Source organism: Somniosus microcephalus, unplaced genomic scaffold (genome assembly GCF_052327205.1).
Source record: "Somniosus microcephalus isolate GS21.2 unplaced genomic scaffold, FLI_Smic_1.0 unresolved_chr4, whole genome shotgun sequence".
In the NCBI taxonomy this organism is placed as follows: Eukaryota; Metazoa; Chordata; class Chondrichthyes; order Squaliformes; family Somniosidae; genus Somniosus; species Somniosus microcephalus.
In genome coordinates this window covers 34,325,564-34,348,971 of record NW_028225182.1, presented here as the reverse complement: position 1 = coordinate 34,348,971, position 23,408 = coordinate 34,325,564, and the positions used below count along the sequence as shown (strand labels likewise).

Below are 23,408 nucleotides of genomic sequence, written 5' to 3'. Positions count from 1 at the left end.
CTATCCTCCCACTAGATTTGGCTACATTATATGCCCTTGTTTTTAGTCGAATACTATCCTTAATTTCTTTACTTAGCCACGGATGGCTGTCTTTTCTTTTACACCCTTTTCTTCTCAGTGGAATATATATTTTTTGGAAGTTGTAAAATAACTCCTTAAATGTACACCACTGATCATGTATCGTCTTACCCTTTAATCTATTTTCCCAATCCACTCTACTCAATTCCGCTCTCATACCTTCATAGTCTCCTTTATTCAAGCTTAGCACGCTTGTTTGAGATCCAACCTTCTCACCCTCTAATTGAATATGGAATTCAACCATGTTTATGAAGGGGAAGTCATGTTTGACAAATTTGCTGGAGTTCTTTGAGGAAGTAACGTATAGGGTGGATAAAGGGCAACCAGTGGACGTAGTGTATTTAGACTTCCAAAAGGCATTTGACAAGGTGCCACACAAAAGATTATTGCTTAAGATAAAAAATCACGGGATTGGGGGTAATATTCTGGCATGGATAGAGGATTGGCTATCTAACAGGAGGCAGAGAGTTGGGATAAATGGTTCATTATCAGACTGGCAATCAGTAACTAGTGGTGTTCCGCAGGGGTCAGTGCTGGGTCCCCAACTCTTTACAATCTATATTAACGATTTGGAGGAGGGGACCGAGTGTAACATATCAAAGTTTGCAGATGATACTAAGATGGGAGGGAAAGTAGTGAGTGAGGAGGACATAAAAAACCTGCAAGGGGACATAGACAGGCAGAGTAAGTGGGCAGAGATTTGGCAGATGGAATCCAATACTGGAAAGTGTGAGGTTATGCACTTTGGCAGGAAAAATCGTAGAGCAAGTTATTATCTTAATGGCAAGAAACTGGAAAGTACTGAAGTACAAAGGGATCTGGGGGTCCTGGTGCACGAAACTCAAAAGGTTAGTATGCAGGTGCAGCAAGTGATTAAGAAGGCCAATGGAATGTTGGCTTTCATTGCTAGGGGGATAGAATATAAAAATAGGGAGGTATCGCTTCAGTTGTGCAAGGTATTGGTGAGACCGCACCTGGAATACTGCGTACAGTTTTGGTGTCCATACTTAAGAAAGGACATACTTGCTCTCGAGTCAGTACAAAGAAGGTTCACTCGGTTAATCCCGGGGATGAGGGGAGTTCAGAAGAATGAGAGGCGATCTTATTGAAACATATAAGATTGTGAAGGGGTTGGATCGGGTGGATGCGGCGAAGATGTAACCGATGATGGGTGAAACTAGAACTAGGGGGCATAGTCTTAGAATAAGTGGCTGCTCTTTCAAAACTGAGATGAGGAGGAACTACTTCACTCAGAGGGTGGTAGGTCCATGGAATATGCTGCCCCAAAAAGCTGTAGAAGCTACATCATTACATAAATTTAAAACAGAAATAGACAGTTTCCTAGAAGTAAAGGGAATTAAGGGTTACGGGGAGCGGGCAGGAATTTGGACATGAGTCTAGGTTCGGATCGGTCATGGCCCTGTGGGTAGCAGAGCGGGCCCAGGGGCCGTGTAGCCTGATCCTGCTCCTACTTCGTGTGTCTAATTCTGTTAGATTCAGGAGATGGTTCTGTGATAGTGGATTGGCGGTTAGGATCAGATCAGCCATGATCTTATTGAATGGCGGAGCAGGCTCGAGGGGCCGATTGGCCTACTCCTGCTCCTATTTCTTATGTTCTTATGTTCTTATGGTCACTCATTCCAAGGGGATCCTTTACTAGGACATTTTTAATTAATCCTGTCTCGTTACACAGGACCAGATCTAAGGTTGCTTGCCCCCTGGTCGGTTCAGTTACATACTGCTCAAGAAACCCATCCCTAATACACTCAATGAACTCATCCTCAAGGCAGCCCTGCCCAATTTGATTTGTCCAATTAATATGATAGTTAAAATCCCCCATAATTATAGATGTTCCCTTATTACAAGCCTCAACTATTTCCTGATTGATACTCCGTCCAACAGAGTTGCCACTGTTCGGAGGCCTATAGACTACGCCCACTAGTGTTTTTTTCCCCTTATTATTCCTTACCTCCACCCAAACTGTTTCATTATCCTGATCTTTTGACCCAATATCATTTCTCTGTATTACAGTGATTCCTTCCTTTATTAACATAGCCACCCCACCTCCCCTTCCTTCCTGCCTGTCCTTCCTGATCGTTAAATAACCTGGTATGTTTAATTCCCAGGCATTGTCACCCTGCAGCCATGTTTCTGTAATGGCCACAAGATCATACCCATATGTAGTTATTTGTGCCATTAACTCGTCTATTTTGTTACGAATGCTACGTGCATTCAGATAGAGAACTTTCAAATATGTTTTGTGACACTTAGTTCCTGCTTTTGCCCTTTTTATTACTTTACCTTTTACTCCATACCTTCTGCCCCTTCCTGACACGCTCTGGTTTTTAATTTCCCCACTGCTACCTAAGTCACTGCTACCTCTGTTATCATTTTTATTATTTGCTCTCTAGGAACCTCCCCCCCACTAGTTAGTTTAAAGCCCTCTCTACAGCCCTAGCTATATGATCCGCCAGGACTCTAGTCCCAGCACTGGCCAAGTGAAGCCCGTCCCAACGGAACAGCTCCCTCCTGCCCCAGTACTGGTGCCAGTGTCCCAGGAAGCAAAACCCATTTCTCCCACACCAGTCTTTGAGCCACGCATTTAACTCTAATTTTATTTGTCCTAGCCAAATTCGCTCGTGGCTCAGGTAACCTTGTGGTTCTGCTTTTTAATTTGGCCCCTAGCTGCTCAAACTCCCTCAGCAGAACCTCCTTCCTTGTCCTATCTATGTCATTGGTACCAACATGGACCACGACAACTGGATCCTCCCCCTCCCACTCCAAGTTTCTCTCCAGTCCAGAGGAGATGTCCTTAACCCTGGCACCGGGCAGGCAACACAGCCTTCGGGACTCTCGCTCTCGGCTGCAAAGAACTCTATCTATCCCCCTAACGATACTATCCCCTACCACTACAACATTTCTTTTAACTCCCCCCACTTGAATGGCCCCCCGCTCCACGGTGCTGTGGCCAGGTTGCTCATCCTCACCGCATCCACCCGATCAAGCCCCTTCACAATCTTATATGTTTCAATAAGATCGCCTCTCATTCTTCTGAACTCCAATGAGTAGAGTCCCAATCTACTCAACCTCTCCTCATATGTCCACCCCCTCATCCCCGGGATTAACCGAGTGAACCTTCTTTGTACTGCCTCGAGAGCAAGTATGTCTTTTCTTAAGTATGGACACCAAAACTGTATGGATGTAGGGCTGGAGGAGATTACAGAGATAGGGAGGGGGCGAAGCCATGGAGGGATTTGAAAACAAGGATGAGAATTTCAAAATCGAGGCGATGCTGGACCGGGAGCCAATGTAGGTCAACGAGCACAAGGGGTGATGGGTGAACGGGACTCGGTGCGAGTTAGGACACGGGGCAGCAGAGTTTTGGATGAGCTCGAGTTTATGGAGGGTGGAACGTGGGAGGCCGGCCTGGAGACTCCAGTATATCCCCCAAAAAAACTTAGGTTCATCAGCTGACAGCAGGCAACCTCATGGGCAGTTCCATCGAGCAGAAGATCGTTACAGATGAGGGATGGCCATTCGGCCCATCTTTCTTCATCGATCCAGAAAGACCCTACAGTTACCCCAAGGCAGCTTCCAATGGTTTCCTAAATGATGAGAGATGAGGAGAGTTGTCTCTTACGCAGCGAGTTGTTGTGATCTGGAATGCGCTGCCTGAAAGGGCGGTGGAAGCAGATTCAACAGTAGCTTTCAAAAAGGGGAATTACTTGAAACTTGCAGGGCTAGGGGGAACGAGCAGGTGGGACTGGGGGAATAATTGGAGAGCTCTTTCAAAGAGCCGGCACAGGCACGATGGGCCGAATGGCCTCTTTCTGTGGTGTGTGATTCTACGATTTCTGACTTTCTGCCTCCTCCACTCTATGTTGGAGTCATCCCACGTATTGATGACTCTCTGTGTGAAGAACTCCCTGCTATCATAGGGCCTTACCACACGAAAGGAGGCTTTCAGCCCATCGTTGGCCTTTATTGCAAGGGGTATGGAGTATAAAAGTAGGGAAGTTTTGATGCAACTTTACAGGGCGCTGGTGAGACCACACCTGGAGTACTGCGTACAGTTTTGGTCTCCATATTTAAGGAAGGATATACTTGCATTGGAGGCAGTTCAGAGAAGGTTCACGAGGTTGATTCCTGGGATGAAGGGGTTGACGTATGACGAAAGGTTGAGCAGATTGGGCCTATACTCACTGGAGTTTAGAAGAATGAGAGGTGATCTTATTGAAACATATAAGATTCTGAGGGGGCTCGACAGGGTGGATGCTGAGAGGATGTTTCCCCTAGTGGGGGTGTAGGAATTAACGAATTCCAACGAATAACGGAGATCGACACAAGAGAACAACTAAACAGGTCTTTACTCAACGGAGATGCCACGAGGACTGCCTGGGCAGCCCCGTGGTTTGCGACGTGACGTCATCGCATTTGCCCGCGCTCTTAAAGGGGCCGCGCCCCGTACATGCAAACTCTATATACAAAACACAGTAATGCCTAACACAATGGTACAGGTTTAGGCTGGTGTTAGAACATCGTTAAAGAGAATTATATACAGTTAGCCAGAGTCATTCAACGGTTCTGCCACAGGGGAATCTAGAACTAGGGGGCTTACTTTCAGAATAAGGGGTCGCCCATTTAAGACGGAGATGAGGAGGAATTTCTTCTCTCAGAGGGTCGTGAATCTTTGGAATTCTCTACCCCAGAGAGCTGTGGAGGCTGAGGCATTGAATATATTCAAGGCGAAGATTGACAGACATTTGAACTACAGGGGAGTCGAGGGGTATGGGGAGAGAGCGGGAAAGTGGAGTTGAGGCCAAGATTGGATCAGCCATGATCTTATTGAATGGCGGAGCAGGCTCGAGGGGCCGATTGGCCGACTCCTGCTCCTGTTTCTTATGTTCTTATGTTCTGTCCAATTAGTCCGACTTCCCTGTTCTTTCCCCGTAGCCCTACAATTTTTCCTCATCAAGTATTTATCCAATTCCCCCTTTTGAAAGTTACTATTAAATCTGCTTCCACCGCCCTTTCAGGCAGCGCATTCCAGATCACAACAACTCGCTGCGTAAAAAAAAGTCTCCTTATCTCCCCCTCTGGTTCATTTGCCAGAGGACGTTCTAAATTTACCTTTTACCAGCTTGAAGCTCGTCCTAGTCTCACCCTCTCATTGAAAATACTTTCAGGATCGTCGTGGATACTGTGAGGGATCAGACGCACCACTGTGACCGACCCCACCCCCGACCCCAGCGACCTCAGAACCTGGGCCTGCTCTCTGCTCTGTGTCAGCCTGACATTTCCCTTCCTTTGGTCTCGCTCGCTGACCTTTCACCCCTGGCAGTAAGCACAAGGTGCTGGCTGGCTGACGGACTGGGGGGAGTTCCTGTGAAAACAGCCGTGTGTGTGTGCGCTTCTTGCAACGGGGATGTCACGGGCCTATGCCAGATCCGACGTATCTTGCTCGGTAATTGGAAGCAGGACAGTGCGCTGGCAACGAGGCAATGCAGCGCAGATTTTTCTCATTGATAGACGTCTAGAGCACTAAAGTGGGGCAGGAGCGAGTAGACAGGGTGTGGGAAAGTATAAGCTCCTTAAGAAACTGATTATATCAAATGCAACCCGGGGGACATGGAAGAACCAATGATCCATGAAATAAAAGCACACATAGGAGACTGTGTGTCACACTGTATTCCAAGGATATCCATGCTTCCCATGGATTTCCAGTGTTACGATGGGAATGCGACCAAACCAAAGCCTCCTGAGGGATCAGCCTTTCCAATCCGTGGCAGCCCTTTCACTCGCATTAAAGTCAAAACACATTTACATAAAATCTTAACCAGCGTTTTGTAATCGTTTCTGTTGTCGGCTTTCTGACCCTGGATGTGTTCGCCTGCAAACCTGGTCCCGTTTGACTCCTAGAATCATCGAATGGTTACAGCACGGAAGGAGGCCATTCGGCCCGTCGAGCCCGTGCCGGCTCTCTGCAAGAGCACTTCAGCTAGTCCCACTCCCCCGCCCTTTCCCCGTAGCCCTGCAAATTTTTTTCCATCGGGTACTTATCCAATTCCCCTTTGAAACCCACAGTTGAATCTGCCTCCGCCGCCCTCTCAGGCAGCGTATTCCAGATCCAGATAAAAAAGTTTCTTCTCATGTCGTCTTTGGTTCTTCTGCCAATCACCTTAAATCTGTGTCCTCTGGTTCTCGACCCTTCCGCCAATGGGAACAGTTTCTCTCTCTCTACCCTGTCCCGACCCCTCATGATTTTGAACTCCGCTATCAAATCTCCACTCAATCTTCTCTGCTCTAAGGAGAACAACCCCAGCTTCTCCAGTCTATCCACGTAACTGAAGTCCCTCATCCCTGGAATCATCATCATAAATCTTTTCTGCACCCTCTCTAAAGCCTTCACATCCTTCCTAAAGTGCGATGCCCAGAATTGGACACAATACTCCAGTTGAGGCCGAATCAGTGTTTTAGACAGGTTCATCATAATTTCCACACTTTTGTACTCTATACCTCTATTCATGAAGCCCAGGATCCCGTAAGCTTTTTTTTAACCGCTTTCTCAACCTGCCCTGCCACCTTCAATGATTTGTGCACATATACCCCCAGGTTTCTCTGTTCATGCCCGGCAGGACTTAGCTTTCAGAAAGAACAATGCCACCCAGAGTGAGACACACACACCGTAAGACAGATACACAGAGAGCCCAGGCACGATGGGCCGAATGGCTGCCTCCCGTGCTGTGTGATTCTATGAAAGACTAGCCAGCACTGGATAGAGGGAAACACTCACTTGCATCTTTCCTCTAACCTCTCTCGATTGCACCCTTGCCTCTATTTTGTGGCTGCCACTAAAGTCAGTTCCCTGTACCTCCTTTTAGTCCTCCTAAGCTTTAAATGTTCTTCCTTTCACAACCCCCACCCCTCCTCACCGTGCTGAAAGGCTCATTGCAACAACTTCTCCTCTAACTCGTTCTTTCCCACGACCCGCTCACCTCCTCCAGCCCTCTTCCAATCTACGAGCCTCTTAAGACCCCCCCCCCCCGAGCTGATCGTCACCCATCGTGACGCCTCCTCGCCTTCTGCCGTGCTCTTTACAACCTTGGCGAGCCGTTCCACCGTGGGCTGCCTGCACCCCCCCCCCCCACCACCCCAGGCTTCACGGTGCATTAAACCCCCCCACACCAACACCCCAGCACTCCTGCAACTCACTTCTATACAAAAAACAAGGCATCATACGCAGCTCCAAATGAGCAGGGAGACCCCACATGGAGTGGAGCCTTGGATCGGCCTGTTGGAATCCTTCCACCGTTTGAACAATGTCTGGCTTCACTTTCTGGTGCTGTTGTGTTCTTGACTGTAGCCGCGCCAAGTGAAAGGCAGAAAAATTCCCAGGCAGAAGGAGGGGGGGGGGTGGGGCACACGGAGGGAGTCACACCACAGGATTGCCCTGGAGTCCCCCAGGCCTTGAAGGTCAAGCCCCCCCGGGACACTGCTGCGACCAGAACAAAAAAGCCGGGAGAAAAGTCACAGGGGCGTTAAAAATAATTGTGCGCAGTTCCAATTACCTTGAACGCTTTCGTTAGCCGTGTAAAAATATTGGACAAGGGAGTAAAAGGTTGTTTGAATGGAAGGAGGCCAGGAGGTCACGTGATAAAACCTCCAGGAATATTTTTGGCCCAGAAATTCGGGTCGGGGACTTCCCGCGGGTGCAAGCCCCCGACCTGCACTTACCTTGCGCGCCGGCCGTTGAGCTGTGGGCCCCCGTGGAATTCCGATCCTGGGCCTCCTCCAGCTGCCGGCGCGCGGTGCTTGTGTATCCCAGGGGCGCAGTTAGTTCGATGCATCCCCTGGGATCACGTGGGCCATGGGCAGCCAATCGGAGCAGGGAAAAGCCCATTCATAAGTAGTGACAGGAAGTGCTGTCAAAACTTAGAAATACTACGGCCCCAAAATAGCACTAAACATTCAAATACATTTTTTTTTAAAGTCACATTTTTTAAATAAACTATAAATTACATGAAATAACTATTTTAAACAATAATTTCAATTTTTGAAAAAAATAATTTTATATTCTAACGGGGCTAAAAATAAACTTACCTTGCTTTAAAGTATTTAAAAATAATAAACCTGTGGAAAATTTTTTTTAATTTTAATTAATTCACCACTTACCTTGTAAAAAGCAGGCCTTACGCCTGCTTTTTACATTTCTAAATCCTGCAGGCTTACCCTCGCGGGAAAACCTGTAAAAAAAACGTAAGTTTGATGCATACGCGCTGCCTCTCCCGCGCACGCGTTCGACCTCTGAACCTCTTCGTTCAGAGGAATGGAAGTGCCGGTTTCCCGCGCATGCGCAGTGCATGCAGGAAACCGACACTTCCATCGGGCTTACGGGTGAGTACTCTGTGCGTACTCACCCATGGAGACCCGAATTTCTGGGCCAAAGTTTTTCAAATGCAGGGTATAACGTAAAGAACATAAGAAATAGGAGCAGGAGGAGGCCATATGGCCCCTCGAGCCTGCTCCGCCATTCAATGAGATCATGGCTGATCTTCGACCTCAACTCAAATTTCTCGCCCGATCCCCATATCCCTCGATTCCCCTAGAGTCCAAAAATCTATCCATCTCCACCTTGAATATACTCAACGACTCAGCATTCACAGCCCTCTGGGGCAGAGAATTACAAAGATTCACAACCCTCTGAGTGAAGAAATTCCTCCTCATCTCCATCTTAAATGGCCGACCCCTTATCCTGAGACTATGCCCCCTAGTTCTAGACTCTCCAGCCAGGGGAAACAACCTCTCAGCGTCTACCCTGTCAATCCCCCCTCAGAATCTTATATGTTTCAATGAGATCACCTCTCATTCTTCTAAACTCCAGAGAGTATCGGCCCAATCTACTCAATCTCTCCTCATAGGACAACCCTCTCATCCCAGGAATCAATCAAGTGAGTGGAAACAGTCAGGCTCCTGCTACTTTGGTCACCTTATCTGAGGAAGGATGCTCTTGCCATGGAGGGAGTGCAGCGAAGATTCACCAGACTGATACCTGGGATGGCAGGAATGACGTATGAGGAGAGATTGGGTCGATTAGGCTTATATTCGCTGGAATTTAGAAGAATGAGAGGGGATCTCATTGAAACTTATAAAATACTAACAGGACTGGACAGACTAGATGCAGGAAGAATGTTCCCAATGGTGGAGAAGTCCAGAACCAGGGGTCACAGTCTAAAGATAAGGGGTAAGCCATTTAGGACAGAGATGAGGAGGAATTTCTTCACCCAGAGAGTGGTGAACCTGTGGAATTCTCTACCACAAAAGGCAGTTGAGGCCAATTCATTAAATATATTCAAGAAGGAGTTAGATATATTTCTTAAGGCTAAAGGTATCAAGGGATATGGGGAGAAAGCAGGGACCGGGTACTGAATTTGGATGATCAGCCATGATCTCATTAAATGGCGGAGCAGGCTCGACGGGCCGAATGGCCTACTCCTGCTCCTATCTTCTATGTTTCTATGTTACTATATTCCAGCCAGTTATTAACACTAACAGACCAGGGTATGGTGGTGTAGTGGTTATATTACTGAACTAGTAATCCAGTAGAATTTGGGTTCAAATTCCACCGCGGCAATCTGCAAAATTTGAATTCGGTTTAAAATAAATCTGGAAATTAAAATACTAGTTTCATTTGAGTGGATAGGGAGAAAGCGTTTCCACTGGCAGAGGGTCAGTAATCAGAGGACACAGATTTAAGATAATTGGCAAAAGAACTAGATGAGGAGAATTTATATTACACAATGTTGTTGTGATCTGGAATGCGCTGCCTGAAGGCCGATTCAACAGCAACTTCCAAAAGGGGAATTGGATAAATGCTTGAAAAGGAAAAATATTGCAGGGCTATGGGGGAGAGAGCAGAGGAGAGTAGTGGGACTAATTGTTAGTTCTTTGAGAGAGCCGGCAGAGGCACAATGGGTTAAATGGCCTCTTTCTGTGCTCTAAGCCCTGAGCTCTGGAATTCCCTTCGTAAACTTCTCTGCCTCTCTCTCTCTCATCCTTTGAGGCTCCTTAACACCTACTTCTTTGACCAAGCTTTTGGTCACCTGCCCCTAATATCTCCTTATGTGGCTCGGTGTCAAATTTTGTTTGATAATCGCTCATGTGAAGCGCCTCGGGACGTTTTACTACATTAAAAGGCAAATGGAACGTTGGCCTTTATTGCAAGGGGGTTGGAGTATAAAAGCAGGGAAGTCCTGCTGCAGCGGTACAGGGCATTGGTGAGACCACACCTTGAGTACTGCGTACAGTTTTGGTCTCCTTATTTAAGGAGGTGTGGCGGAGCCACCAAAAGACTCAGATCGTTTGTATATAATTCCTTTAACAACATGTTAGCTACAGCCTGAGTCTGTATCTGTATTTATACTGTTTAACTGTACAGAGCGTGGTTACTTTAACAGCGCGGTTAAAACATGATGACGTCACGCCGTTCATCACGTGATCCCCCACTGGCGGGAAGAACGTGATGATGTCATGACGTCAGCCCGGGACCGCCCTAGGCAGTCCTCGTGGAGCCTCTGAAGAGAGCAGACCTACATTCGATTTTATCCTGCAATTTCTTGTTAAAACCTGTTTGTTTCATTAAAGTTCGTTTTGTTTGATTGCCTGAGTCAAACTCAGTCTTTTAGCTAGGAACCCACGTTCCTACAGAGGGATATATTTGCATTGGAGGCAGTTCAGAGACGATTAACTAGGTTAATTCCAGAGATGAGGGGGTTGACTTATGAGGAAAGGTTGAGCAGGTTGGGCCTATACTCATTGGAATTTAGAAGAATGAGAGGGGACCTTATTGAAACATAAGATTCTGAGGGGGCTCGACAGGGTAGATGCAGAGAGGATGTTTCCCCTCATGGGGAAATCTAGAACTCGGGGGCACAGTCTCAGAATAAAGGGTCGTCCATTTAGAACTGAGATGAGGAGGAATTTCTTCTCTCAGAGGGTCGTAAATCTGTGGAATTCTCTGCCCCAGAGAGCTGTGGAGGCTGGGTCATTAAATACATTTAAGGTGGAGATAGATTTTTACAAGATAAGGGAGTGAAGGGTTATGGGGAGCGGGCAGGGAAGTGGCTTTGAGCCCAAGATCAGCCATGATCTTATTGAATGGCGGCGCAGGCTCGGGGGGCCAAGTGGCCTATTCCTGCTCCTATTTCTTATGTTCTTCTGTTAAAGGCGCTATATAAATGCAGGTTGTTGTAAGATTATATCACTAAAAGTGACCATGATGCTGTCGAACTGTCTTAAAAAGCCAACTGGTTCCTTCAGGAAAGGAATCCTGCCATCCTTACCCCGTCTGGGCCTACTCCAGTCCCACACCAACGTGGTTAACTCTTAACTGCTCCCTGAAACAGGCAAGCAAGCCACTCTGTTGTATCCAATTTAAGGCAAACTGGGGACAGGGCAATAAGTGCCAGTGGCGTCCACATCCCGAGAATTAATATAGGTCCCACTCAGGTTCAGTCCCGGGCCTGCAATGAGCTGGCTGGGTTGCTGCATTTAACTGTGGCTTGGGTTAGGGTTAGGAGGAGACAGATCAGCTGGGAATGGGGGCAGGGTGGTGGGGGTGGGGGGGAGACCTGTGTGTGTGTGGGGGAAACAGGAGGGGGTCCCATTCTGGATCTTTATCCAGTGACCCCTCTCCCTGCTGGAAAGTGGCCGCGTGTGGACACAGGATGTAAGTTCGGGTGTGACGCCCCCCGCCACCCCCCCCACCGTGGTTCAATAGCCCACTGACCCGCGTGAATCCCTCACAAGGAATAGCCCCGTTGGGCAAGGTAATGGTACCATAGCGTAGAGAGAGAGAGAGAGTCAGGGACTTCGGGAGAGGAGGGGAGGGAGGTCAAGAATACGTGGGCAGCTTATTGTTTCAGGTACAGGTCTTTCGGAGATGAGACGTTAAACCGAGGTCCCGTCTGCCCTCTCAGGTGGATGTAAAAGATCCCACGGGCACTATTTCGAAGAAGAGCGGGGGGGCGGTGGAGTTCTCCCCGGTGTCCTGGGGTAGATATTTATCCCTCAACCAACATCATTAAAAACAGATTTTTTTTTAACCACCATCTACAAGGCACAAGTCAGGAGTGTGATGGAATACTCTCCACTTGGCTGGATGAGTGCAGCTCCAACAACACTCAAGAAGCTCGACACCATCCAAGACAAAGCAGCCCGCTTGATTGGCGCCCCATCCACCACCTTAAACATTCACTCCCTCCACCACCGGCGTACCGTGGCTGCAGTGTGTACCATCTACAAGATGCACTGCAGCAACTCGCCAAGGCTTCTTTGGCAGCACCTCCCAAACCCACGACCTCTCCCACCTAGAAAGACAATGGCAGCAGGTGAATGGGAACACCACCACCTCCAAGTTCCCCTCCAAGTCACACACCATCCTGACTTAGAAGTATATCGGCCGATCCTTCATCGTCGCTGGGTCAAAATCCTGGAACTCCCTCCCTAACAGCACTGTGGGAGCACCTTCACCACACGGACTGCAGCGGTTCAAGAAGGCGGCTCACCACCACCTTCTCGAGGAGCAACTAGGGATGGGCAATAAATGCTGGCCTTGCCAGCGACGCCCCAGATCCCATAAGCGAATAAAAAAAAAAACAAGATGATCTGATCATTATCACATTGCTGTTTGCGGGATCTTGCTGTGCGCTAACTGGCTGCCGCATTACGACAGTGGCGAGGCTTCATTGGCTGCCAAGCGCCTTTGGGACATCCTGAGGCCGTGAAAGGCGCGGTATAAATGCAGGTCTTCCTTCTTTTCCGTCGCAACCTTTCTGAGGCACGGACCCCAGCTCCACAATGTCAAGGGGACTTGTTCTCTCTTCAGACACCGACGGTCCTTGCCAGCAATTACTGGCTTTGTTTTCTTTACACTTGTACAGAATGAAAACGTTTGAGCCAAAGATCAGTTTCTTTAAATAGTCCCTCTCCCCTGCCGGAGTGGGGATGGAAGCGAGGGGGGTTTCTTGTTTACAGTGGCCGGGAGACGTTGTAACGCTCGGCCAGCTCAAAAAATGATGTCCCCGTCAATTGAAAGCAGATGTGTTTAAACCGCTGGACGAGAGGGAAAATAAACCTTCAGAGGCCTGCCCCCAAACTTCCACAGTTTGAACTCGTTGAGTCTCCAGTTTGTAAAGTACAGCCTAATCCTGCTCTACATAAACCAGAGACTGAACTTATTTAGAGAAAAACTTGATTAATTACTATTCTTGAGTGCTGGAGATGTGGCACTGATTAAACTTCAAAGTTAGCTCCTCTCATAAGAACATAAGAACATAAGAAATAGGAGCAGGAATAGGCCACTTGGCCCCTCGAGCCTGCTCCGCCATTCAGTAAGATCATGGCTGATCTTGGGCTCAAAGCCACTTCCCAGCCCGCTCCCCATAGCCCTTCACTCCCTTATCTTGCAAAAATCTGTCAATCTCCACCTTAAATGTATTTAATGACCCAGCCTCCACGGCTCTCTGGGGCAGAGAATTCCACAGATTTACGACCCTCTGAGAGAAGAAATTCCTCCTCATCTCAGTTCCAAAGGGCGACCCTTTATTCTGAGACTGTGCCCCCGAGTTCTAGATTTCCCCACGAGAGGAAACATCCTCTCTGCATCTACCCTGTCGAGCCCCCTCAGTATTTTATATGTTTCAATAAGATCACCTCTCATTCTTCTAAATTCCAATGAGTATAGGCCCAACCTGCTCAACCTTTCCTCATAAGTCAACCCCCTCATCTCTGGAATTAACCGTGTGAATCATCTCTGAACTGCCTCCAACCTCTTCATAATCAAGATAATAATTTTCAATGGATCTGTTGGTCGGTTATTCCCTGCTCCCCTAGTGTTTTTTATTTGCTGTGTGACGGAGTCCAGCTCTGACTGAGAATGGGAGAACTGCCCTTTGGTGTTGAGGCTTTTGTTGGGTGGGTTAAGAGTTAGACACATGCAAAGACTCCCTTCAGTCTTTTCTTTCTCTCTGCCCCGTATCCTAACTTGCACCGTGTCCCGTTCACCCATCACCCCTGTGCTCGCTGACCTGCATTGGCTCCCGGTCCCGCAACGCCTCGATTTTAAAATTCTCCTCCTCGTGTTCAAATTCCTCCGTGCCCTCACCCTCCCCCACCCCCCCCCCCCCCACCCCTCCAGACCTACAACCCTCCCAGATCTCTGCGCTCCTCCAATTCTGGCCTCTTGCGCATCCTGGTACGGGACGTGGCTTGCAGCAAACTGCTCTTGCGTCCTTCTGCACTCTGACACTCGCCTTGAAGTCTTGGATCGGACTGCCCGCCTTCGGACGCTGCTTGATGACATCATCTTTCGAGGCAAATTTCGCTTCCACACGAAAAATCTCATTCCAATCCATCTTCAGTGATCCCCAACCAATTTCCACCTATCAAGGCAGGCTTGCCTCCTGCCACTACTATGAGAGGCAAGCTCTGACACTGATCCTTGTATTTCACTGGTATGGTGACACTTCCTACTACAGGGATTTGCTCTCCTGAGTAGCCTCGCAGCCCTACCTTCGATTTCTCTAGTCGATAATCACGCAACTTGTCGCAATATAGTGATTCCGGTACTACGCTCATGGATGCACCAGTGTTGATTCCCATTGGTACCCTGGTTCCTGCGACATCTACTTGGATGACGATGCCTCGCGAATCGCTCTTAGATACCTTTGTGCTCCTGATGACGTGAATCTCCAGAAACTCCTCGTCCTGCTGCTTCTCTTCATCGGTATGTAGTGTCTGGCAATTTCTACTTCGAGCATTGTCAGTCGGTTTACTCTTCTGTCGGCACGCCTTCGCACGATGTCCAGTTTCCTTGCAGTAGAAACACTCTGCCTTCACATATGGACAGCTTTGAGCGATGTGTTGTCCCAGGCACCGATAGCATGACTTCAATGCACTGTTACCTTGGCCAGTTGCTGAGGCCTTGGGGTCCAACTGCCTTTTACTTTTAGCCTGCAGCCGATTCACCTCAGTTGTCTGAGGACTGGAAATGGCACGGAACTCTCGGGAGTATCAGTCGGCCATATCCAGCGACATAGCTGTCTGACAAGCGGAGTCAAAAGTCAAGTGAGGGATTGTCAACAATTTACTTCTGATACGTTCATTTTTCAACCCACAAACAAAGCAGTCACGCAAAGCTCGGTCCTGAAAGTTTCCGAAATGACAGTGAATGGATAGGTTTTTTTGAAGCTACAATGTACTCACTGATACCCTCGTTATTTAATTGATCACATGTTCCAAAACGATAACTTTCAGCAATTTCCAGGGGCTCAGGACTGTAGTGCTGTTCTAACTTGGTGAGGATCTCCTTCAGTGGCGTGTCCTTCGGCTTGGCGGGAACGAGCAAATTTTTCAGGGTTTCATACACCCCGGGGCCTGCTTCAGTCAAAAAAATAGCCCTTTTCATTTCTAAAACCGCCCGGTTACGGTTTACATCATCGGGGACTTTGACAATACTATTCGCGGTGAAAAACATTTCTAGCCGCTCCAAATATGCTCCAAAAGTCTCTCGGTCATGATGGAACTCACCCAAGCACCCTATTATTCCCATAGGCGCGGCCATCTGGGCTTTGGCAACGTCGACAGTTCAGCCACCTGTGCTCGAAATTTACCTCGGATTTTTAAGTTTTTCTGCAAAACGAAGAACCTCTAACAGTCCCTCCGTCGGTTGGCAGGATTATCCTCCAACAAAAATTTCAGCTAGGGAATCCGCAATCGCATCTTCATCGCCAATTCTGTGATATCTTGGGACACAGCATATATACACAACAGCACAACATGGCTTCCGGTAAGAACTGTACTGCGCATGGCTTTATTATTATATACATCAGTAGTCCACCAGGTGGCTCTATTGCAGCATGCTCGGGAGGAACTGATGGCTTTGGGCCTCTGGTTCCCAAAGTTCTGCAACCACTGGGGTGGGTTTTCCTCGCCTCGTGCCTGGGTCTGTTGTTGTTTTTTATTTGTTCTTGGGATGTGGGCGTCGCTGGCAAGGCCAGCATTTATTGCCCATCCCTAGTTGCCCTTGAGAAGGTGGTGGTGAGCCACCTTCTTGAACCGCTGCAGTTCGTGTGGTGAAGGTACTCCCACAGTGCTGTTAGGGAGGGAGTGTCAGGGTTTTGACCCAGCGACGATGAAGGAACGGCCAATATATTTCCAAGTCAGGATGGTGTGTGACTTGGAGGGGAACTTGGAGGTGGTGGTGTTCCCATTCACCTGCTGCCCTTGTCCTTCTAGGTGGAAGAGGTCGCGGGTTTGGGAGGTGCTGCCGAAGAAGCCTTGGCGAGTTGCTGCAGTGCATCTTGTAGATGGTACACACTGCAGCCACGGTGCGCCGGTGGTGGAGGGAGTGAATGTTTAAGGTGGTGGATGGGGTGCTGATCAAGCGGGCTGCTTTGTCCTGGATGGTGTTGAGCTTTTTGAGTGTTGTTGGAGCTGCAACACATCCAGGCAAGTGGAGTTGTAGATTGATTGTTAGAGATTGATTGCTAGGATTAGTCAATAGCTCCCATTATCGTTGTATCATGCGACAACCAGGTACAAGGCGAACGAGTTGGATCTTGGTCTTTTATCATCTTGCAATCTCTATGTGCTTTAAAAGAGAGACTTGCATTTATTTAGCACCTTTCACGACCTCAGGACATCCTCGGTTTGTGCTGATTTAACTGCTGGTGGATTGAGAGGAATAAGAACGTAAGAACATAAGACGTAGGAGCAGGAGAAGGTCATTTGACACCTCGAGCCTGCTCCGCCATTCAATAAGATCATGGCTGATCGGATCTTGGCCTCAACTCCACTTCCCTGCCCGCTCCCCATAACCCTTGACTCCCCTGTAGTGCAAATATCTGTCTATCTCAGCCTTGAATATATTCAATGACCCAGCCTCCACAGCTCTCTGGGGAAGAGAATTCCAAAGATTCACGACCCTCTGAGAGAAGAAACTCCTCCTCATTTCCGATTTAAAAGGGTGCCCCCTTATTCTGAAATTAAGCCCCCTAGTTCTAGATTCCCCCACGAGGGGAAACATTCTCTCAGCATCTACCCTGTCGAGCCCCCTCAGTATCTTATATGTTTCAATAAGATCGCCTCTCATTCTTCTAAACTCCAATGAGTATAGGCCCAACCTGCTCAACCTTTCCTCATACGTCAACCCCTTCATCCCAGGAATCAACCTCGTGAACCTTCTCTGAACTGCCTCCAATGCAAGTATATCCTTCCTTAAATAAGGAGAATACAACTGTACGCAGCACTCCAGGTGCGGTCTCACCAACGCCCTGTACAGTTGCATCAAAACTTCCCTACTTTTATACTCCATACCCCTTACAATAAAGGCCAACATTCCATTAACCTTCCTAATTACTTGCTCTACCTGCATGCTAACTTTTTGTGATGCATGTACAAGGACATCCAGATCCCTCTGTACCTCAGCATTTTGTAATCTCTCCCCCGATTTAAATAATAATTTGCTTTTTTATCTTTCCTACCAAAGTGGATAACCTCGCATTTTCCCACATTAAACTCCATCTGCCAGATTTTTGCCCACTCACTTAGCCTGTCTATATCCCTGTGGAGATTCTTTGCGTCCTCCACACATTTATCAGGAAAGGTAGGAATTCATTGGCACAGTGCCCTTCACCACCCCAGGATGTCCCAAAGCAATTTACAGCCAATTCCGTGCACAGCAAGATCCCACAAACAGCAGTGTGATAATGACCAGATAATCCATTTTAGTGATGTTGGTTGAGGGATAAATATTGGCCCCAGGACACCAGGGAGCACTCCCCCCCTGCTCTTCTTCCAATAGTGGCCCGCGGGATCTTTTACTTCCACCTGATGGGGCAGACGGGGGCCTCGGTTTAACGTCTCATCTGAAAGACGGCACCTCCGACAGTGCAGGGCTCCCTCAGTACTGGCACCGGGCGTGTCGGTCTGGATTATGGGGCGCAAGTCTCTGGAGTGGGGGGCCTCGAACTCACGACTCTCTGACACAAGAGGTGAGAGAGAGAGAGCGCGACCCACCGCGCCACGGCTGGAGGAGGCTCTGACGAGCGCAGAACCCCCGGAGGGCCAAGGGTGGCATTTGGAAGCAGATAAAATGCATGCGTGGCTGTTTGGTTGGCCTTTGAAGTAGGAAGAAACGGCAGAATAATGAACAAAACGTGGCTCTGTTCAGTTCTGCTTAGGCAGCTGTGCCACGGCCAATCCAGCCTCTGATCCGAGACCGAGTGGTGTTTGTACTTAAAGGTCATGCAACTGTGAACTTTCATTCTCTCTTCAATCTCTTTAAACTTTGCCCTTATCTGTGTGTAACTCTGAGACAGTATGTGTGTGTAGAGTGTTGAATAACACAATAGTTCTTGGTCAGATTCAGCAATGAGTTCAGAGGCATTGTCTCACTGGCTGAAGGGCAGTGCCTCTTTTCCATGGAATGTACGGCACAGAAACAGGCCATTCGGCCCAACTGGTCCGTGCCGGTGTTTATGCTCCACACCAGTCTCCTCCCGCCCCTCTTCATCTCACCCCATCAGCCTAATCTTCTATTCCTTTCTCCCTCATGTACTTATCTAGCTTCCCCTCAAATGTATCCATACTATTCACCACACCCACTCCCCGTGGTAGTGAGTTCCACATTCTCACCACTCTCTGGGGAAACAAGTTTCTCCTGAATTCCCCCATTGTATTCATTGGTGAAAATCGTACATTTATGACCCCTAGTTCTGGACTCCCATCCGCCCCCCCCCGCCCCCACAGATGATCTGGTCATGATCACGTTGCTGCTTGTGGGGTCTTCCTGTGCACACATTGGCTGCCGCGTCTCCCGACGTCTCAACAGTGACTACACTTCTACCCTACGCTCCTCAACGCGGTTGCCCTCACAACCGAACTATTTCTCGCGGCACCTTATGCAAAGTTTAACGGAGCAAGAGATCACTGGCCAATGGGAAGTCATGCAAACTGATAGACCGGGGCAGGGGGTGGCGGGGATGGGGGCGGGGGTGGGGGGGGGTCCCTCTGTAATGGGGGTGCTGGGGGCCGAGCCTCCCTCATCAACAGGGGTCCGGCCTCTTCGACTGGGTTCCTTCTGGCATCACACCCTCTGCAAAATGGTTCAGGATAGCAAGGTGCCCTCTTCAAAGGGGGATCTGGTATCAAGGTGCCCTCTTCAAAGGGGGTCCCGGTACCAAGGAGCCTTCTTCAAAGGGGGTCCCGGTACCAAGGTGCCCTCTTCAAAGGGGGTCCCGGTACCAAGGTGCCCTCTTCAAAGGGGGTCCCGGTACCAAGGAGCCCTCTTCAAAGGGGGACCCGGTACCAAGGAGCCCTCTTCAAAGGGGGTCCCGGTACCAAGGTGCCCTCTTCAAAGGGGGACCCGGTACCAAGGAGCCCTCTTCAAAGGGGGACCCGGTACCAAGGTGCCCTCTTCAAAGGGGGTCCCGGTACCAAGGAGCCTTCTTCAAAGGGGGACCCGGTACCAAGGAGCCCTCTTCAAAGGGGGACCCGGTACCAAGGAGCCCTCTTCAAAGGGGGACCCGGTACCAAGGTGCCCTCTTCAAAGAGGGTCGCGGTACCAAGGTGCCCTCTTCAAAGGGGGTCCCGGTACCAAGGTGCCCTCTTCAAAGGGGGACCCGGTACCAAGGTGCCCTCTTCAAAGGGGGTCCCGGTACCAAGGAGCCTTCTTCAAAGGGGGTCCCGGTACCAAGGAGCCCTCTTCAAAGGGGGACCCGGTACCAAGGAGCCCTCTTCAAAGGGGGTCCCGGTACCAAGGAGCCTTCTTCAAAGGGGGACCCGGTACCAAGGAGCCCTCTTCAAAGGGGGACCCGGTACCAAGGAGCCTTCTTCAAAGGGGGTCCCGGTACCAAGGAGCCTTCTTCAAAGGGGGTCCCGGTACCAAGGTGCCTTCTTCAAAGGGGGTCCCGGTACCAAGGAGCCTTCTTCAAAGGGGGTCCCGGTACCAAGGAGCCTTCTTCAAAGGGGGTCCCGGTACCAAGGTGCCTTCTTCAAAGGGGGTCCCGGTACCAAGGTGCCCTCTTCAAAGGGGGTCCCGGTACCAAGGTGCCCTCTTCAAAGGGGGACCCGGTACCAAGGAGCCTTCTTCAAAGGGGGACCCGGTACCAAGGAGCCCTCTTCAAAGGGGGACCCGGTACCAAGGAGCCTTCTTCAAAGGGGGACCCGGTACCAAGGAGCCCTCTTCAAAGGGGGACCCGGTACCAAGGAGCCTTCTTCAAAGGGGGACCCGGTACCAAGGAGCCTTCTTCAAAGGGGGACCCGGTACCAAGGAGCCTTCTTCAAAGGGGGACCCGGTACCAAGGAGCCCTCTTCAAAGGGGGTCCCGGTACCAAGGAGCCCTCTTCAAAGGGGGACCCGGTACCAAGGAGCCTTCTTCAAAGGGGGTCCCGGTACCAAGGAGCCTTCTTCAAAGGGGGTCCCGGTACCAAGGTGCCTTCTTCAAAGGGGGTCCCGGTACCAAGGAGCCCTCTTCAAAGGGGGTCCCGGTACCAAGGAGCCTTCTTCAAAGGGGGTCCCGGTACCAAGGAGCCTTCTTCAAAGGGGGTCCCGGTACCAAGGTGCCTTCTTCAAAGGGGGTCCCGGTACCAAGGTGCCCTCTTCAAAGGGGGTCCCGGTACCAAGGTGCCCTCTTCAAAGGGGGTCCCGGTACCAAGGAGCCCTCTTCAAAGGGGGTCCCGGTACCAAGGTGCCCTCTTCAAAGGGGGTCCCGGTACCAAGGTGCCCTCTTCAAAGGGGGTCCCGGTACCAAGGTGCCCTCTTCAAAGGGGGACCCGGTACCAAGGTGCCCTCTTCAAAGGGGGTCCCGGTACCAAGGTGCCCTCTTCAAAGGGGGACCCGGTACCAAGGAGCCTTCTTCAAAGGGGGTCCCGGTACCAAGGAGCCTTCTTCAAAGGGGGTCCCGGTACCAAGGTGCCCTCTTCAAAGGGGGACCCGGTACCAAGGAGCCTTCTTCAAAGGGAGCCCCGGTACCAAGGAGCCTTCTTCAAAGGGGGTCCCGGTACCAAGGAGCCTTCTTCAAAGGGGGTCCCGGTACCAAGGAGCCTTCTTCAAAGGGGGACCCGGTACCAAGGAGCCTTCTTCAAAGGGGGTCCCGGTACCAAGGAGCCTTCTTCAAAGGGGGTCCCGGTACCAAGGAGCCTTCTTCAAAGGGGGACCCGGTACCAAGGAGCCCTCTTCAAAGGGGGACCCGGTACCAAGGAGCCTTCTTCAAAGGGAGCCCCGGTACCAAGGAGCCTTCTTCAAAGGGGGTCCCGGTACCAAGGTGCCCTCTTCAAAGGGGGTCCCGGTACCAAGGTGCCCTCTTCAAAGGGGGTCCCGGTACCAAGGTGCCCTCTTCAAAGGGGGTCCCGGTACCAAGGTGCCCTCTTCAAAGAGGGTCCCGGTACCAAGGAGCCCTCTTCAAAGGGGGTCCCGGTACCAAGGAGCCCTCTTCAAAGGGGGACCCGGTACCAAGGAGCCCTCTTCAAAGGGGGTCCCGGTACCAAGGAGCCCTCTTCAAAGGGGGTCCCGGTACCAAGGAGCCCTCTTCAAAGGGGGACCCGGTACCAAGGAGCCCTCTTCAAAGGGGGACCCGGTACCAAGGTGCCCTCTTCAAAGGGGGACCCGGTACCAAGGAGCCCTCTTCAAAGGGGGTCCCGGTACCAAGGTGCCCTCTTCAAAGGGGGACCCGGTACCAAGGAGCCCTCTTCAAAGGGAGCCCCGGTACCAAGGAGCCTTCTTCAAAGGGGGTCCCGGTACCAAGGAGCCCTCTTCAAAGGGGGTCCCGGTACCAAGGAGCCCTCTTCAAAGGGGGACCCGGTACCAAGGAGCCTTCTTCAAAGGGGGTCCCGATACCAAGGTGCCCTCTTCAAAGGGGGTCCCGGTACCAAGGTGCCCTCTTCAAAGGGGGTCCCGGTACCAAGGAGCCTTCTTCAAAGGGAGCCCCGGTACCAAGGAGCCCTCTTCAAAGGGGGTCCCGGTACCAAGGAGCCTTCTTCAAAGGGGGACCCGGTACCAAGGAGCCTTCTTCAAAGGGGGACCCAGTACCAAGGAGCCTTCTTCAAAGGGGGACCCGGTACCAAGGTGCCCTCTTCAAAGGGGGACCCGGTACCAAGGAGCCCTCTTCAAAGGGGGACCCGGTACCAAGGAGCCCTCTTCAAAGGGGGACCCGGTACCAAGGAGCCCTCTTCAAAGGGGGACCCGGTACCAAGGAGCCTTCTTCAAAGAGGGTCGCGGTACCAAGGAGCCCTCTTCAAAGGGGGACCCGGTACCAAGGAGCCTTCTTCAAAGGGGGTCCCGGTACCAAGGAGCCTTCTTCAAAGAGGGTCGCGGTACCAAGGTGCCCTCTTCAAAGGGGGACCCGGTACCAAGGTGCCCTCTTCAAAGGGGGTCCCGGTACCAAGGAGCCTTCTTCAAAGGGGGTCCCGGTACCAAGGAGCCCTCTTCAAAGGGGGACCCGGTACCAAGGAGCCCTCTTCAAAGGGGGTCCCGGTACCAAGGAGCCTTCTTCAAAGGGGGACCCGGTACCAAGGAGCCCTCTTCAAAGGGGGACCCGGTACCAAGGAGCCTTCTTCAAAGGGGGTCCCGGTACCAAGGAGCCCTCTTCAAAGAGGGTCCCGGTACCAAGGAGCCTTCTTCAAAGGGGGTCCCGGTACCAAGGAGCCTTCTTCAAAGGGGGGTCCCGGTACCAAGGTGCCTTCTTCAAAGGGGGTCCCGGTACCAAGGAGCCTTCTTCAAAGGGGGTCCCGGTACCAAGGAGCCTTCTTCAAAGGGGGTCCCGGTACCAAGGAGCCTTCTTCAAAGAGGGTCCCGGTACCAAGGTGCCCTCTTCAAAGGGGGTCCCGGTACCAAGGTGCCCTCTTCAAAGGGGGTCCCGGTACCAAGGAGCCCTCTTCAAAGGGGGTCCCGGTACCAAGGTGCCCTCTTCAAAGGGGGACCCGGTACCAAGGTGCCCTCTTCAAAGGGGGACCCGGTACCAAGGTGCCCTCTTCAAAGGGGGACCCGGTACCAAGGAGCCTTCTTCAAAGGGAGCCCCGGTACCAAGGTGCCCTCTTCAAAGGGGGTCCCGGTACCAAGGAGCCCTCTTCAAAGGGGGTCCCGGTACCAAGGAGCCTTCTTCAAAGGGGGTCCCGGTACCAAGGTGCCCTCTTCAAAGGGGGTCCCGGTACCAAGGTGCCCTCTTCAAAGGGGGTCCCGGTACCAAGGTGCCCTCTTCAAAGGGGGTCCCGGTACCAAGGTGCCCTCTTCAAAGAGGGTCCCGGTACCAAGGAGCCCTCTTCAAAGGGGGTCCC

At 50.7% G+C, this 23,408-nt stretch overlaps 1 protein-coding gene across 1 annotated transcript in view; it reads left to right on the top strand.

The window, feature by feature from the left end:
• The window catches only part of LOC147090500 (pentraxin-related protein PTX3-like), a 47,474-nt gene that overhangs the window by 16,707 nt on the left and 7,359 nt on the right, over positions 1 to 23,408 (top strand). The gene's annotated exons all lie outside the window — the stretch shown is intronic.